The sequence below is a fragment of the Haemaphysalis longicornis genome, unplaced genomic scaffold (assembly GCF_048455015.1).
Source record: "Haemaphysalis longicornis isolate Haplotype H1 unplaced genomic scaffold, Haemaphysalis longicornis Haplotype H1 scaffold_3, whole genome shotgun sequence".
NCBI lineage: Eukaryota > Metazoa > Arthropoda > Arachnida > Ixodida > Ixodidae > Haemaphysalis > Haemaphysalis longicornis.
In genome coordinates, this window is record NW_027526335.1 from 63,593,009 (window position 1) to 63,605,846 (window position 12,838).

Genomic DNA, 12,838 nt, shown 5'->3' on the forward strand with positions numbered 1-12,838 from the left:
AGAGAAAGATAGAGAGAGCTCAGAAAGCACGACCAATCTTCTCTTTTGTGTTTAAAAACGCGCACCAAGCATGTATGGTACCCACGGAGCTTTTGACAGCCAGCAAATCTTCCCAGCTATAACTTTTTTTTTCAATTTGCTTGCCCGTCTCACCTTTTCTTCGAACAAATAACCAGCTACTAGTACAAGCTCCCTCTGTGGTATAACTATTTATTCATTGTATTATGTCCTGCCTGCATCTTTTTAGTTTGAAATCACGACCCTTCCGCCGAATCTCACACTATAAATAAATTAGGCCTGCGTACCGGCCCGTCAGTTCAGATTCTAGGCCGGAATATTTAAATACTGGATGAAGATTGTTTAAATCATCCGTATCCAAAAAAGATGCAGATTGCACGTGTACAAATACAACCTAGCAGTTCAATAACTTATCCACTTTGGATAAGTTATGCACAGTCAACGGATGTGGAGTCTATGCCAATATTTGATAAAGATAAAATTTGCTTAACGCTCAACCGTTCCAATAAGACCGGAGTGCACTTTAAGATAGCGGTCACAAATCAGTGTCGGCGTGTAAATACGTCTCCCTTCTGCCAGACAGCTGCTACTGTGCCTTTTTCTATTATGCGGCGGAATCCATCGAAATATTGCCCGACTACCGAAAAAAAAAAGGAAAATTCAGCGCTAGAAGCGGATATATAAGTGTTTTTGGGAGGAGAAGCTATTATTTGCTGACTGCACCCAAACACCGGAACGAATGCAGTAGCGGAATTAGAGGCGTGGCTAGTATAAAAAGAAAGAAAGCAAATGGCACCGACCGCACCTTAAGAGCAAAGCGAGGTTGTGGGAATCCTAGCGCACGCTGCCATTGCCCGAACGCTCGGGTTGTACCGTCACGCCGCGTTTTCCTCCTCTCTTTCTCGAAAGGTGGTAGGTGTTGGCACGATACGGCGAACGCTGGAGTATTTTTACGGCCATTGTTGGCCGATCTCCCCAAGTGGGCATGCTTGACTAGACGAAAGTGCGCTCGAGGCCCCCGTGCACGAGCGCTCGGCATTCCTGGTATTTTTAAGTGCGGACAACATACACCAACGATTTGCTCAACAGCTTCGCTGTTAAAAATTACGGTTAAACAAGTGTATAAAAATTAATACACCGAACGCGGCATACACAAGAAAGGGGGTAGCAAAACAATGTGTTCAACAACGCGGTAGAGGCAACGATAGAAGGCACGCGAAGGGTACGCGAAAGGTAAGGCTGCCTACGGAAGTCGACTTGGGAGAGTGACGTCGCCACGGGCGCCTCCGTGTTAATCGCTTTTTTTTTTCGTTTCTTCCCGGTCTAATAAGCTGTGCGCACCTTCCGTCCTTCCGTCCTTCTTCCCTTCAGCACTGCAGAAAATATCCGGGCGTACAGTGCACGTTGCAGTTGACACCCGGGCTGCACCGTCCCGCCAACACGAGATGCTTCCCTCCCCCGTGAACTTACGCGTGTCCCGGGTATTTTTCGTTCGAAAAAAGTGCGCAATGAAAACTGGACGCAGTTAAAAAGAATACAAGCTGTGCCCACGGGCCTCCCTTGTGTGTGCTGATGACAGCGAACGTAGTTACGAGGCCAGTGCTTTAGTTCACCCTTCGCGTCATCTATATCCAAACACGCAACGTCTTGTGTATCTTACTTTTTTACATTCCATTTCTTTTTCTGTTCATTTCTACGATGACAAAGGGGAACTGCCGGACACCCGCTGAATGCACGCGACTTTCGCGACTGGAGAGATGAATCGATTCGAAGCGTGCACGCGACACCTAGAGGGAAGGATGCCAGTAACAGCAGACTTGCTCACCGAAAGAAACCAACGGGCAGCAAGTAAACTAACCGCGGCGGAAAGTTTAAGCCATGAAGACATTCCTCTTTGAGGAAAACGGAATTCTCGTTGGAGTTTGCCCGAGAGCTGGGGGGGGGGGGGGGGGGGGAGCATGAATATTGATAATGTGCGTTGAAAAAAACAGCCGACGAAGAATTTTAAGGCATCTCCAAAACATGCTCACAGCGCTACAGACAAAAAATAAGAAAAAAAAAACAGCTGAAGCGGGCCATTGACACCATTAAATACCGAAACCAAAGAAAGCGAGGCTACGTTTACATAGCAGTGGATTGAAAAATACGGCGAAACGAACTGACACGCAATAGCAAATACGCGAGGGTTTGAAGAGTAGAAAATTCGAAGAAAGAAATAGTGGCAACCAGGGACACGCCGCGCATCGGGTGTCAGCGACAGCTGTCGGTATCGCGAGGACCGAGCGTTTTGGAGTTTGGGGCGCCACGTATAATGTATGAAAAGGGACGGCATTGTCATAGAGGAGGCCCTCTAACCCTGAAAAATGTATTCCGGCTACACCTGAGTCTGAAGAATCCGCGTCCTTTGTCATGACGAAAAAAAAAACTAAAAGTATTCTAGCCCGAAAGATGGAAGGTATTCCCATAAGCCTGACACTGCCGTTCACAGAGCGTCGTGGTAATCAGAGAAGGGCCCATGAAAAAGTAGCAAAAATGGGGCGTTTATTCTCATCGAACACTTTGTATTCACACCAAGGAAACTGTTTCAGACTCATTTTGTGGTTGTAAACGTTGCAAAGCTTGAATTTCAACGCCATGCTCGTTGCGTTGCCATTTCAATTACGCTGAACAGCGGTGCATTTTTAACACAAAAGTGTTTTATTCCCTGATACACGAATATTTCGCTGACGTCATATCCGTCACAGAAGTGACGCCAGTACAACGAAGCAAGCGGCCTGTAAGGGGTGCACCCCTGCACACACACTTCTTGCGGGGAAGCAACCTTTGGTACTAAAGACTAAGTTATACTTACGGTTGTTCGTTTTCAGGTTTTATATTTCAACACGAAAGTGTTTTATGCCGCGATACCCCAAGATTTCACTGGCGTCATATTCGTCACGGAAAGGACGCCAGTGCACCTTTGCCGAAGCGACCCGCCAGCAGGACGTCGCTCTCCAAGCACACCCACAAAACAGCTGCCGACCCGCAAATCATGCTCAGCTGCAGATTTCGCTGCACATTTCACTTTCGTGTTTTACTGATTCCTATGACAGAGGAATCAACCACAGTTTTTAGGTGCGGAGTACCTTAAGACCGAACAATGTCCGTCCGCGTCCGTGCGCATAGCATTTACAATTGCAAAAAATCCCACAGGCACCGGCAGGATTCGAGCCTGTGTCTGGTAGACCAGACAGAGTTAGTGTCAGTCGTATTACCCATTGGGCTACGACCGTGAGTAAGTACCCGAGAGTCATACGGCTTACTCCCTCGCCTGCAACGGTGCGGAGTACCTTAGGACCTCCCAATGTCCGTCCGTGTCCATCGGTGCGCACACCACCATCAAGCGAAAATCAAGCGAAATTCGATTTGAGCCGTGAGTTGCAGTTTCAGTTAGAGAATAATCAAGGTGCAACTCACGGCTCAAATCAAATGTCGGTCGAGGCGCAAATCGGATGTCACTCGGGACACAACTTGGATGTCATTTCGAGTCCCCGCACTCCGCACCCTCGCCATCAGCCATTTTTTTTTTTTTTTTTGGCACGTGAAATTTTATTGTGGTTGATTTACATATCTTGCGAGAAAATTCCTAAGGAAGACCTGAACTGGCACTCAGCGTTATTTGAACGCACGGTCCGCGAAATGCAATTGCTAAACTCATTGCCTTTGTGTAGTTCAGTAACGTGTTACGGCATGAATCCTACCACGACTCAGCGTAAGTTCGACGGATGTAGACGTAGTGCTTAAGCTCTCTCGAGGAATTCCTCGTATAATTTTCTGCATGTTTTTTTTTTACTATTTCTTGTGCTGTTGTTCGGTCTATATCAGTGTCTGTAAGTCTTTTTTGTAAGCAGTTACTCTTTCAGGATAACAGTGACTAAGAAGTTCCCGCAGACACCCCTGCGCGTTGGTTACCTCTAGTCGTATTGGCTCAGCATCAAAGGTAAGTGCGTAATTATGCTAATGCCCTTTGAGACTGCATGTTTTGCACGTCTGAAGTGGTGCTCGTGGTGGAAAGGAAAAATGGAATGCGAAGAGTTATCAGACGCTCAGCAGTGAAATGTGGTTATGCGCTGTCAGTGCGCTCCTTCATTCTGCAAACTCAGGATTATTTCGTAACCTTTCTCCGTGGCTTCTAGGCGCCTGTGTTCACTCCTTACGGCGCTATGCATTTGCTCTTTTGCAAGCGAGTCCTGCTTGGGGATCAAATGGTTTATCCCTCTATTGACAGCAGCGCAATACTTTTGTATCCGCCGAAACGACACCGCCTGTTGGTTCAGTTCAATACCGGGAGATTCGCTTCGTGTGCGCTCTCTTGCGTGGCCGTACTTCAAAGCCACGCCCAAATGCTACTACAGTTTAGCGCACTTATAGCAAATCCGGTTTTAACAAAAGCCCGCCTTTAACGAGCAAATCTTCGTTTCTCGTTACCATTTCTACACAGATTTTATAACCAGATATAGCGAAAAACGGATGTAATGAAGTTATTTCCGTTTCCCGATGTGTTCGTTATAAACGGGCTGGACTGTACTTGTGTATGCAGATTGCACCGAAGCAAATAAAAACGAATAAATTTTTTTAGAAATTTTTGGCACCTGCATCTGCTTGTGAGTGCATTTTTGGGTGTGCGTATCTGTGCAGCGACATCCTATTTTGATCACCACTTCATGTAGCAAGTCAGGCATTCCTACCAGGCAGACTAAGGTGTAATCGCGGATAACCGTGCAGCCGGCTGGTTGCGAACTTATTGTGTCTCTATAGCTTGTAACGCGAACGCCGCCCGCTCTTCAGTTTGGTTTTTGTCCTCTAATGACCAGCATGCCAAATGATGGCGCTAGAAGCCGCCCAAAAGTTAAGGCTGCAAGGCTTTCCCTCATTGTACCCCAATAGAAAAAGAATGTTGTCTGAGTGTCAGTGGCAAAAATTAGTAGGCTGACATTCGGTGGACACCTTTCTAGTCCTAAGAGAGACACTAAAGCTACCAAAGATAGGGCAAATCCGATGTTCGGTAATGTTAAGTAGGCAGCTTGAACCACTAATTCGATCCCCTTATAAAAGCGGAGCCATTGCGTTCGAAGCCCCGAAAATCGCTTTGCGCTATGACGCGACATTGATTTTTTTTATTATTGCGTAACTGTACACACTGCAGCTACAAATGAAATGCGAACATGAAAATATGAACCCCAAACACGCACATTCTGAACATTTAGTTCCAAATGTTAGAAACGATGACGCCTCTACCCGGTAGCGGTGATGAGTGACCACAGCACCTCGTCACGACATTATTAACATGATTGGAATCAATGTGCTTCTTCTATTCGTACAAAGCATTCCTGACTGTTCCGTGAGCTCAAATCTCCCTACTTCCTGCCGGTAAAGCCACCATAAGAACTACCACTTGCCCCACCCCGCGGCGCCATCCTTTTGCACATGGCGTGCTTCCGCTCCGAGGCCCGCGCGCCGGCATTCCGCCGGTGACGTCACGGTCCCCAACTGCGCAGGCGCGGACGGCGACCAGGTCCGGAGGCTTTGCCCAGCAGTAGAAACAGATCCAACTAGATTTAAACGTCTGCGCTAAGGCATAAAATGAAAACAGTTGGTTAGCTGCCTTGGAAGCTTCTTTATGTTTGTCATTTGGTATCATTGTTCCTAACGGGGACCCTGATATGAATGAAGCCACAGCACCGAGGAAAGCCACTGCACCGGCGGGAGGAGCAGAGATGCCGGCAGGTCTCTACCTTTCGCTGCGGGGAAGCTCCGAAAAATGATTCAAGTCCGTGACTTGGTTTTCGCGTCGTCCCTGAGCCACGGAGGAGACTCAGAATCCCTCCGTACCCCCGACTGCTCCCAAAGTTTCGAATCCGAGCAAAGTGGACCTCGCACAAACGCAATTTAGCCCCGAATGTTTTCACTTTTAAAAGGGGCAAAGTGGGGAGGGGGTCTTGGTGACGGCTCTATCGGAGCCGTGTTGTTCTTACGGAAACAAAGAACGAAATATACATAGACCGCCGTCCTTTCTTTGTTATTTTTACCGAAGCAACTTTCCTCGCTTCCCTTACGACTTCCCCATCTGTATGGGGGAAAGGCAAGCGCCCGGGGAATTGAAACAAGCAGCGCATTCGGCCTCCGCTTGGCTCCGTTCGCGTCCTTCAAAGCCTTGTCGCTTCTTTTTGTGTGTGTGTGTGTGTGTGTGTGTGTGTATTCTTACCGAGTTCGGGAAATATCTCGCTCGTCGAGCTAAACGCGGAATGGATGGATGAAGCGGCTTCGTTCGTTTGTTGCTCTCGCCGTAATGCACTGAAAAAAAAATAAGAATAAGAGATGAACTGCGTAAAATTTTTGCGTTTTCTTGGCGCGAAAACGGTAAGTGGCAAAGGCCGGGGAAGGGATTTCCCGAAAGCCGTGTTTGCAAACAGCGTTACTCGCAGTCACAGCTTACTGGGCGAGCCTTCAGTTTGAACGTGAAGCGAATTTGCTTGTTCGCGACGGCGATAGGGGGAAACGAGGCGCTAGCGTGGTTTTGTACGACCCACCTCGCGCCGCGTGGAATCGAGCGCGCGTCGTTTACAGATCTGAAGAGATCGGCGTTGTTGTCTCAGTGCAGCTAGGAAAACAGCTTTAGTGGCTGCAAAAGAACAAAAAAAGTCCCGTCATTCGGCCGTAGAAACTAAGCGTTTTTATGCGTACTTCAATTTCGACACATCCCAGCAAAGGGATGACGACCTCGTACCAATAGAAAGAAGCGTCTAGATTCTCTTTTTTTTTTTGCATCGAATTCCCTCGTTTTGGTGCTTTAATGTTGCCAGGAGAATTGCTCAGCCTCATTGCCACCCCCCCCCCCCCCCCCTATTTTTCAATTTACTGTTTAAATGAAAAAAAAAAAGAGTGTTTGTTTAAGCAGTAGAACACATGCACGGCGGAGAGGGAGGGTTAACTGAAAACTCCACTTAAAATTTGTTCTCGGGATGCAAAGGAGTGGATTTTAAATCCACTATGATGACCAAGAAAGAATGCGGATATAGGCACGCAGCCCATTTTTCCAGGAAACAGTACAACTTGCGGTAGCAACTGCACGGCGCTGAAAATAATAAACTCTAATATAACTTTAATCTCAGACGCTTCACTGAGTCGTTCGGTGAGTATAGAGTTCATGAAGGGGGCGTAGCGCAACCACGAAAATGACTTGAAATTTACTCAAAGTACCGCATTGTACTTGAATACACTTTTCCCACGAAATAAAGATGACAAACTTGGTACAACATCAGCTACGGCAAGCATTGTTAAAGCGATTGGGATGCACTCTAACAGACTCGAAAAAATGGGCAGAGAGATGGAGCCAAGGCCGTAGGAATTCACGTGTGTAGGAAACCCCGGCAAAAGTTAAGGATAGGCTTAGTCACCCACTCCCGCGCATCGAAACTGGGCCGAAAATAAATTTTCCGGGCACTTAAATGTGCTCGCTTGATTTGAAGGCAAAAGTCTGACGATACCTATTAGTAGAGACGGAAACTGTAGGCAAAGTGCCTTTTTTTTTTTTTTGTATTCGTATCAAGCCTATGTAACATAACTAAGAAAAAGGGAGAATTTTAAGCAAAGCAATAGTTTATTGCGCCTATCAGTGACTATTTCGACCTCGTTGACTTTTTAGCACCTATTGTGACTATATACGGGCTTATATGGGATTTTTAGCGCCCAGAAATGCCGTTTTTGTGTTATAGATACCCTTTTTTTAGTTTTTCGAGTCGATGTTCTGCAAGGACTGTACTCGGTTCAGAATCCTGCAACTGGGCGCTTGACGCACGCCGTTTGCGAGAAAAACCCAGGGGCTGGGCCAAACACGCCGAGTAGCGCAAAGCGCGCTCAAAACGCCGCCCCTTTGACCTTGCCACCTCGGCCGAGCCGCCAAAGGCCCCCACGCAGCGACACCGCAGCCAAGCTGGCCGATGTCACCCGAGTACGTGCGAGCTCTTTTGTTCTACGGCCTTTGTCCGTGGACCAACGGCGAATACTTCTGCTGATGTGTCCTATCCATTGCTAACGCATTAAAAAAAAGAAGCAATGGAAAGGAACGAATGGGACACAGCCGCGCACACGCCGCTCAAGGTTAACGATACTTCCTGGGTGAAAACAACGTGCAAATCTGACACACCAATGTTTTAACGGGACGCCATGAGCACGTAAACTGTCAGCCACCGATCGCGGGTACACTGCAGTTTGGCAAGTTGAAGCACGTGCAGAACGAAGGAGGAACATGAAACCGAGTTTATAAGAATGAGCACCTCGTCACTTTACAAGTAGTTTATTCGTAAAAGCCGTCATCTGCCGTACCGGGTAACCCTCAAGGACATTTGGAAACTTAGCATTAAAGGGACCCTGCAACACCTTCGATAAACGCTTTCACTCTTTCCTTCGCGTCTGAAAGCACTGCGAAAGCTACAGTTATCGCGGGCACGAAGCGACACTGCGTGATTTGCTCGTCGCAGCAGATACGCATTACTTATCTGCTTTGTTATTTTGGCTTTATTTTTATAGCTGCTATCGAAAACGTTCATTGCTGCAACTGAAGGAAAACCGGCCAACAGCCGCTACATGGCCTTAGGGACGTAATTCGAGCCGTCGAAGAGCGCCAAGACCGGAAAAGAGAGAAAAATCTTTTGAGCAAGTTCCCAAGTTATCTGATGGGCATAGAGCACGAATTTTTGTCTGAGGTACTTTGCGACCCCCTGATCTAAGTACAGGGTGTGTAGTGTGACTACGTTCTGCAACTATTTAAGATTTCAAGAAAAGTTGAAAAAAGTGTTGCAGGGTCCCTGTAAGGAAATTAGTTCCTAGGAATCTTGGGCGCTGTCGTATGTTGATAATAGGTATATAGTGCATAGTTACTGAATGGTATTTTTCCTGCAGCTTCGCTAATCATCTGCTTCTGCAGGACAGAATAGCTCAGTAATTTGTACAGAATCATTGCACTTCACTGTACTGTCCATGGGATTCATCGTCAATGAATAATAAGTTGCAGTTAAGATCTTTCTTTTAAGCGCAGTTGTGTCTTCAAAGAGCAGTTACCTATTGTGACTCTTCCACCAGCGCCCGTTGTTACACCTTAGGTACCTCAGCTAAGGGCGGAAAACTACTACAAGAACACTCCGGTGGTATTAACAGCTTTGCAGTCGACAACAGCGTCGCAGCCCAATTATTTGCACCACGCTTACATTGAACGTGACGTGACACATTCGTGTGATCATTTCGCACCCTTAGCAGAAAGCATTTCAGCAGCTGAGAGCTTGGGGGCCACTCTAAGAATTCTGTGCTCACTTGGGAGGCCCAGAATAGACCCGGCACCCTCCCCGAAGGACCGGTTGCTTAAATCTGGCTTACATAAAATTCCAGGATTCCCTGTGCCCAAACAACAGAGGAAGGTTGTGAGCAGAAAACATTGTGATATCCTAGATGGTATGAGATTATGGAGCTTATCGAAGTACAAGCACGCTTCTCCAATTTCAGTAGACATTGAGCGTTGTTTATCGCCCACAATTATCAACTGAAAGCAGGTCCAACTTCAAGCAGCAAATAATTGAGACGGGTTTGGTGTGTCAGAGGTATCAAGCCTTCCTATTTGTGTGGAAGCCCACTGCACTTTACCTAAATCCTAAAACACCAATTTTTGTCTGGATTATGTTCCCGAAGAAAATAATTTTTTTTCCCACAGCACACTATTTGTCCGTTGTTTTCACTGCCAGTCAATATTTCGGCCTAAAATACGCTGCTGAAGTCAATACGAATTGAACCTATGCATGTCTAAACGAGAGCATTTGGCGCCTATATATACCTAAATGACTCTTTTCAGTGCCTTTTATAGGCACCTAAAACCGTGATTTTTCGTGACTGAAGTTACGCACTCTACTTATTAACAACTCTTTTACTGCCACATAACATTTGCATCTCTTCGCTTTCGTTTATTTGTTTTTAGCGTCAATTACTTCGACCGGTATCTTGTCTTATTCTCACGTGCCAACACCTTTTGGTGTCACGAGGCGACCACTTTCTATAACTTTAAATTTTTAATTCATAGCCTGGTGAATACTGCTGATATAAAGCTTGAAGACACAGAAACAGAGGGTCATAACTTTTTAAAAGCAACAAACACTCTTTTCACAGAAAGCAATGTCATCATACAGTGTACTTGCCGACGCTATAGCCAGTGGGCGGCGTGGCAGCGGGTGCCATGTGGGCCTTTGCGAGGTCAGCGTCCAAAAAGCAATGATATCATTTGTCACCGTGAAAAATGAACACAACGGGCCAATGCCGGTGAAAAAAGCACACTGATTGTAAATGCCACCCGTGGCTGAGAAGTGCTGGCTTTTCCAAAACCTTACCGCTTTAGGATCTTCGTTGTTTTTGCTATTTCTTGGTGTGCACTTAATTCTATGAACATCGCATGCATTGTGAAATGAAAGCGGGGCTCTAAGATAGAAGCCGAAAATCCATTCACGCCTTAAATGCCCCAGTCCCGCTCATCCCCATAGTTATAATAGTTGATATATTTAAAACTACTTTACGATCCTTCCCCTCTTCAAAATTAGTTAGCATCAGGCATCAGGTGATTAGCATAATGATGATGAAGAGGAGGAGTATGCGTTGTGACGTACTTAGGAGCACACAAACGACAAATTTTTGCTTGAATACGGCTATATATATATATATATATATATATATATATATATATATATATATATATATATATATATATATATATATTCTTTGATAAAAAGTATAAAAAGTACCGCTAACGGTAATCCGTTTCATGCCATTTATCCAACAGACTATCCAGCCACCTGCAACTACTGCTCAGTGCTCGGTACCCTATACCATCAGGTGTGGGAGTGCCAAAAGACACCGGACCTACAACCAACTCCTCCATACAACTGTAACGGCGTAATTTGGTCCAACACCGCTACTGTTGAAGGATGAGTCCGGCGATGAAGCACTCGAAGGTTTTAGAGGTTCAAAAGGTTAACTTGTTTAATTATTGACACTTCGATTTAAGACATAGAGGCAAAACGTTACAACTGATACATAAAAATAGGAGAAAACAGGCAATCAAGAGTACTTAATGAAACATAGTTGGCGGGCGAAGGGCTCCCGGCCTCTATAGCCGGCGGAGCACCGTTATATCAGCGTCAAGCGGTCCAGGGGGACGTATTGGGGGAAAAAGTGCATTCTGGAGCGTGCGGATCGCGGGGAACAAGGCACACCCGCAGCCAATCCGCGAGACGCTTCTTAGCTCCAATCAGCTACATTTTCGGAAGGAAAAATGAACCAACCACAGAAGACACAAAGTTCAAACTCGAAGGCGCCCGTTTCCGGCAAAAGAATTACTGTTGAGAATAAAGTAAGGAGGAGGAGGAGAAAATCGAAAGGAAAGGCCGAGAGGTTATCCAGGCTTAGAGCCCGGATTGCTACTCGGCACTGGGGAAGGGGTGTTCAGGGGATAAAAGAGATGGCAGGCGAAAAAGGGGGGATAGGAGCGGGGTCGCGCACACGCTTTAGTCCCTTCGTGGGCACTAGAGTCTCTCAGCTAAACCTGTGTCCTTCATAAAACGCAGAAGGGCTTTTGTTGCCTTCTGCGAAGTCGATTGTAGGGGTCTTTGTCCTAGAATAGTCTCTAGCTTGAACTGTTGATTGTCCAATCTTCTGAGCTCGGCTGCCAAAACGCGTCTTTCCGATGAATACTCGGGGCAACAACAAAGCACATGGTCGATTGTCTCTTCAACCTCGCAGGCGTCGCAGTGAGCACTACTGGCCATCCCGATGAGGAAGGAGTAGGCTTTCGTGAAGGCCACTCCCAACCACAGCCTACAAAGTAAAGTAGACTGTGATCGAGTCAGCCCACACGGAAGACGACGCTGGAGTAGAGGGTCCTGGTTGTGGAGGCGCGGGTGCACAAAGTCCGGTGTATTCCATTGAGTGATGGAGGTCCTCCACGCGAACTGACGAAGCAGCCTAGCGGCATCAGTCGCAGCGCACAGGGCTGAGGTACCGTCAGACTACACGCCTGCGGTCACACCGTCCTCGCCGTTGTGGTGCCTGGAAACACCGGACATTCGTCTGCATGTTCCGGGCATTGGAAAAAAGGCCGACTTACCACCACTGGCTCTCAGACAGTTTTCTATGCAGTTACTGTACGAACAACACAATGACCGGAAGCATGTATACACAGACGGTTCTGTGACGTCCTCGAGTTCGGCAGGTGCGGTGGTTATACCATCAGAATCAACCAAGATTCGATTCCGTGTCGCCCATGTGACGAGCTCGACGGCTACTGAACTTGCAGCCATCCGTGAAGCTCTTCAATACATCATAAAAGCTTCTCCCCAAAAATGGTCCATTTTCACCGACTCCAAAGGCGCCCTGCACAGCTTCCGAGCAGCCCTGCGCTACAGTCCTTTGCACCAACTAGTGACAGAAATTCGGGAATTATTTCACCAGGCTGTCATAAAGGGCCATAATATTGTATTTCAGTGGCTGCCAAGTCACTGTGGAATCACCGGCAATGTCTCGGCTGATGCAGCCGCCCGGACAGGCCATGACAGTGAAAGGACCATCTTGCTTCCGCTTGCAAGAATAAAGTAAAGGTATACAAACTCCAAAGGGAAAAAGACAGGTGGTCGTTCGAACCAGACCGAGGGTTCGGAGCTCAGAGCGGCCTGCGCAGACGCAACAGGGGGTGTGGAACGCCGCGGCCGCGCTGAAACCTAAGCCGGGCCGAAGGCTCGCTCCCCTCAAC

At 47.1% G+C, this 12,838-nt stretch overlaps 1 protein-coding gene and 1 long non-coding RNA gene across 2 annotated transcripts in view; one reads left to right on the plus strand and one right to left on the minus strand.

Moving 5' to 3' along the window:
* Positions 1-3,998, plus strand: part of LOC144174537 (uncharacterized) — a 31,893-nt gene extending 27,895 nt beyond the window's left edge. Inside the window, exon 3 of the long non-coding RNA XR_013323491.1 lies at positions 3,921-3,998. This is a non-coding gene — a long non-coding RNA (uncharacterized LOC144174537). The remainder of the gene's footprint in view (positions 1-3,920) is intronic.
* Positions 1-12,838, minus strand: part of LOC144175243 (cell adhesion molecule Dscam1-like) — a 328,801-nt gene that overhangs the window by 159,101 nt on the left and 156,862 nt on the right. The window lies entirely within an intron of this gene.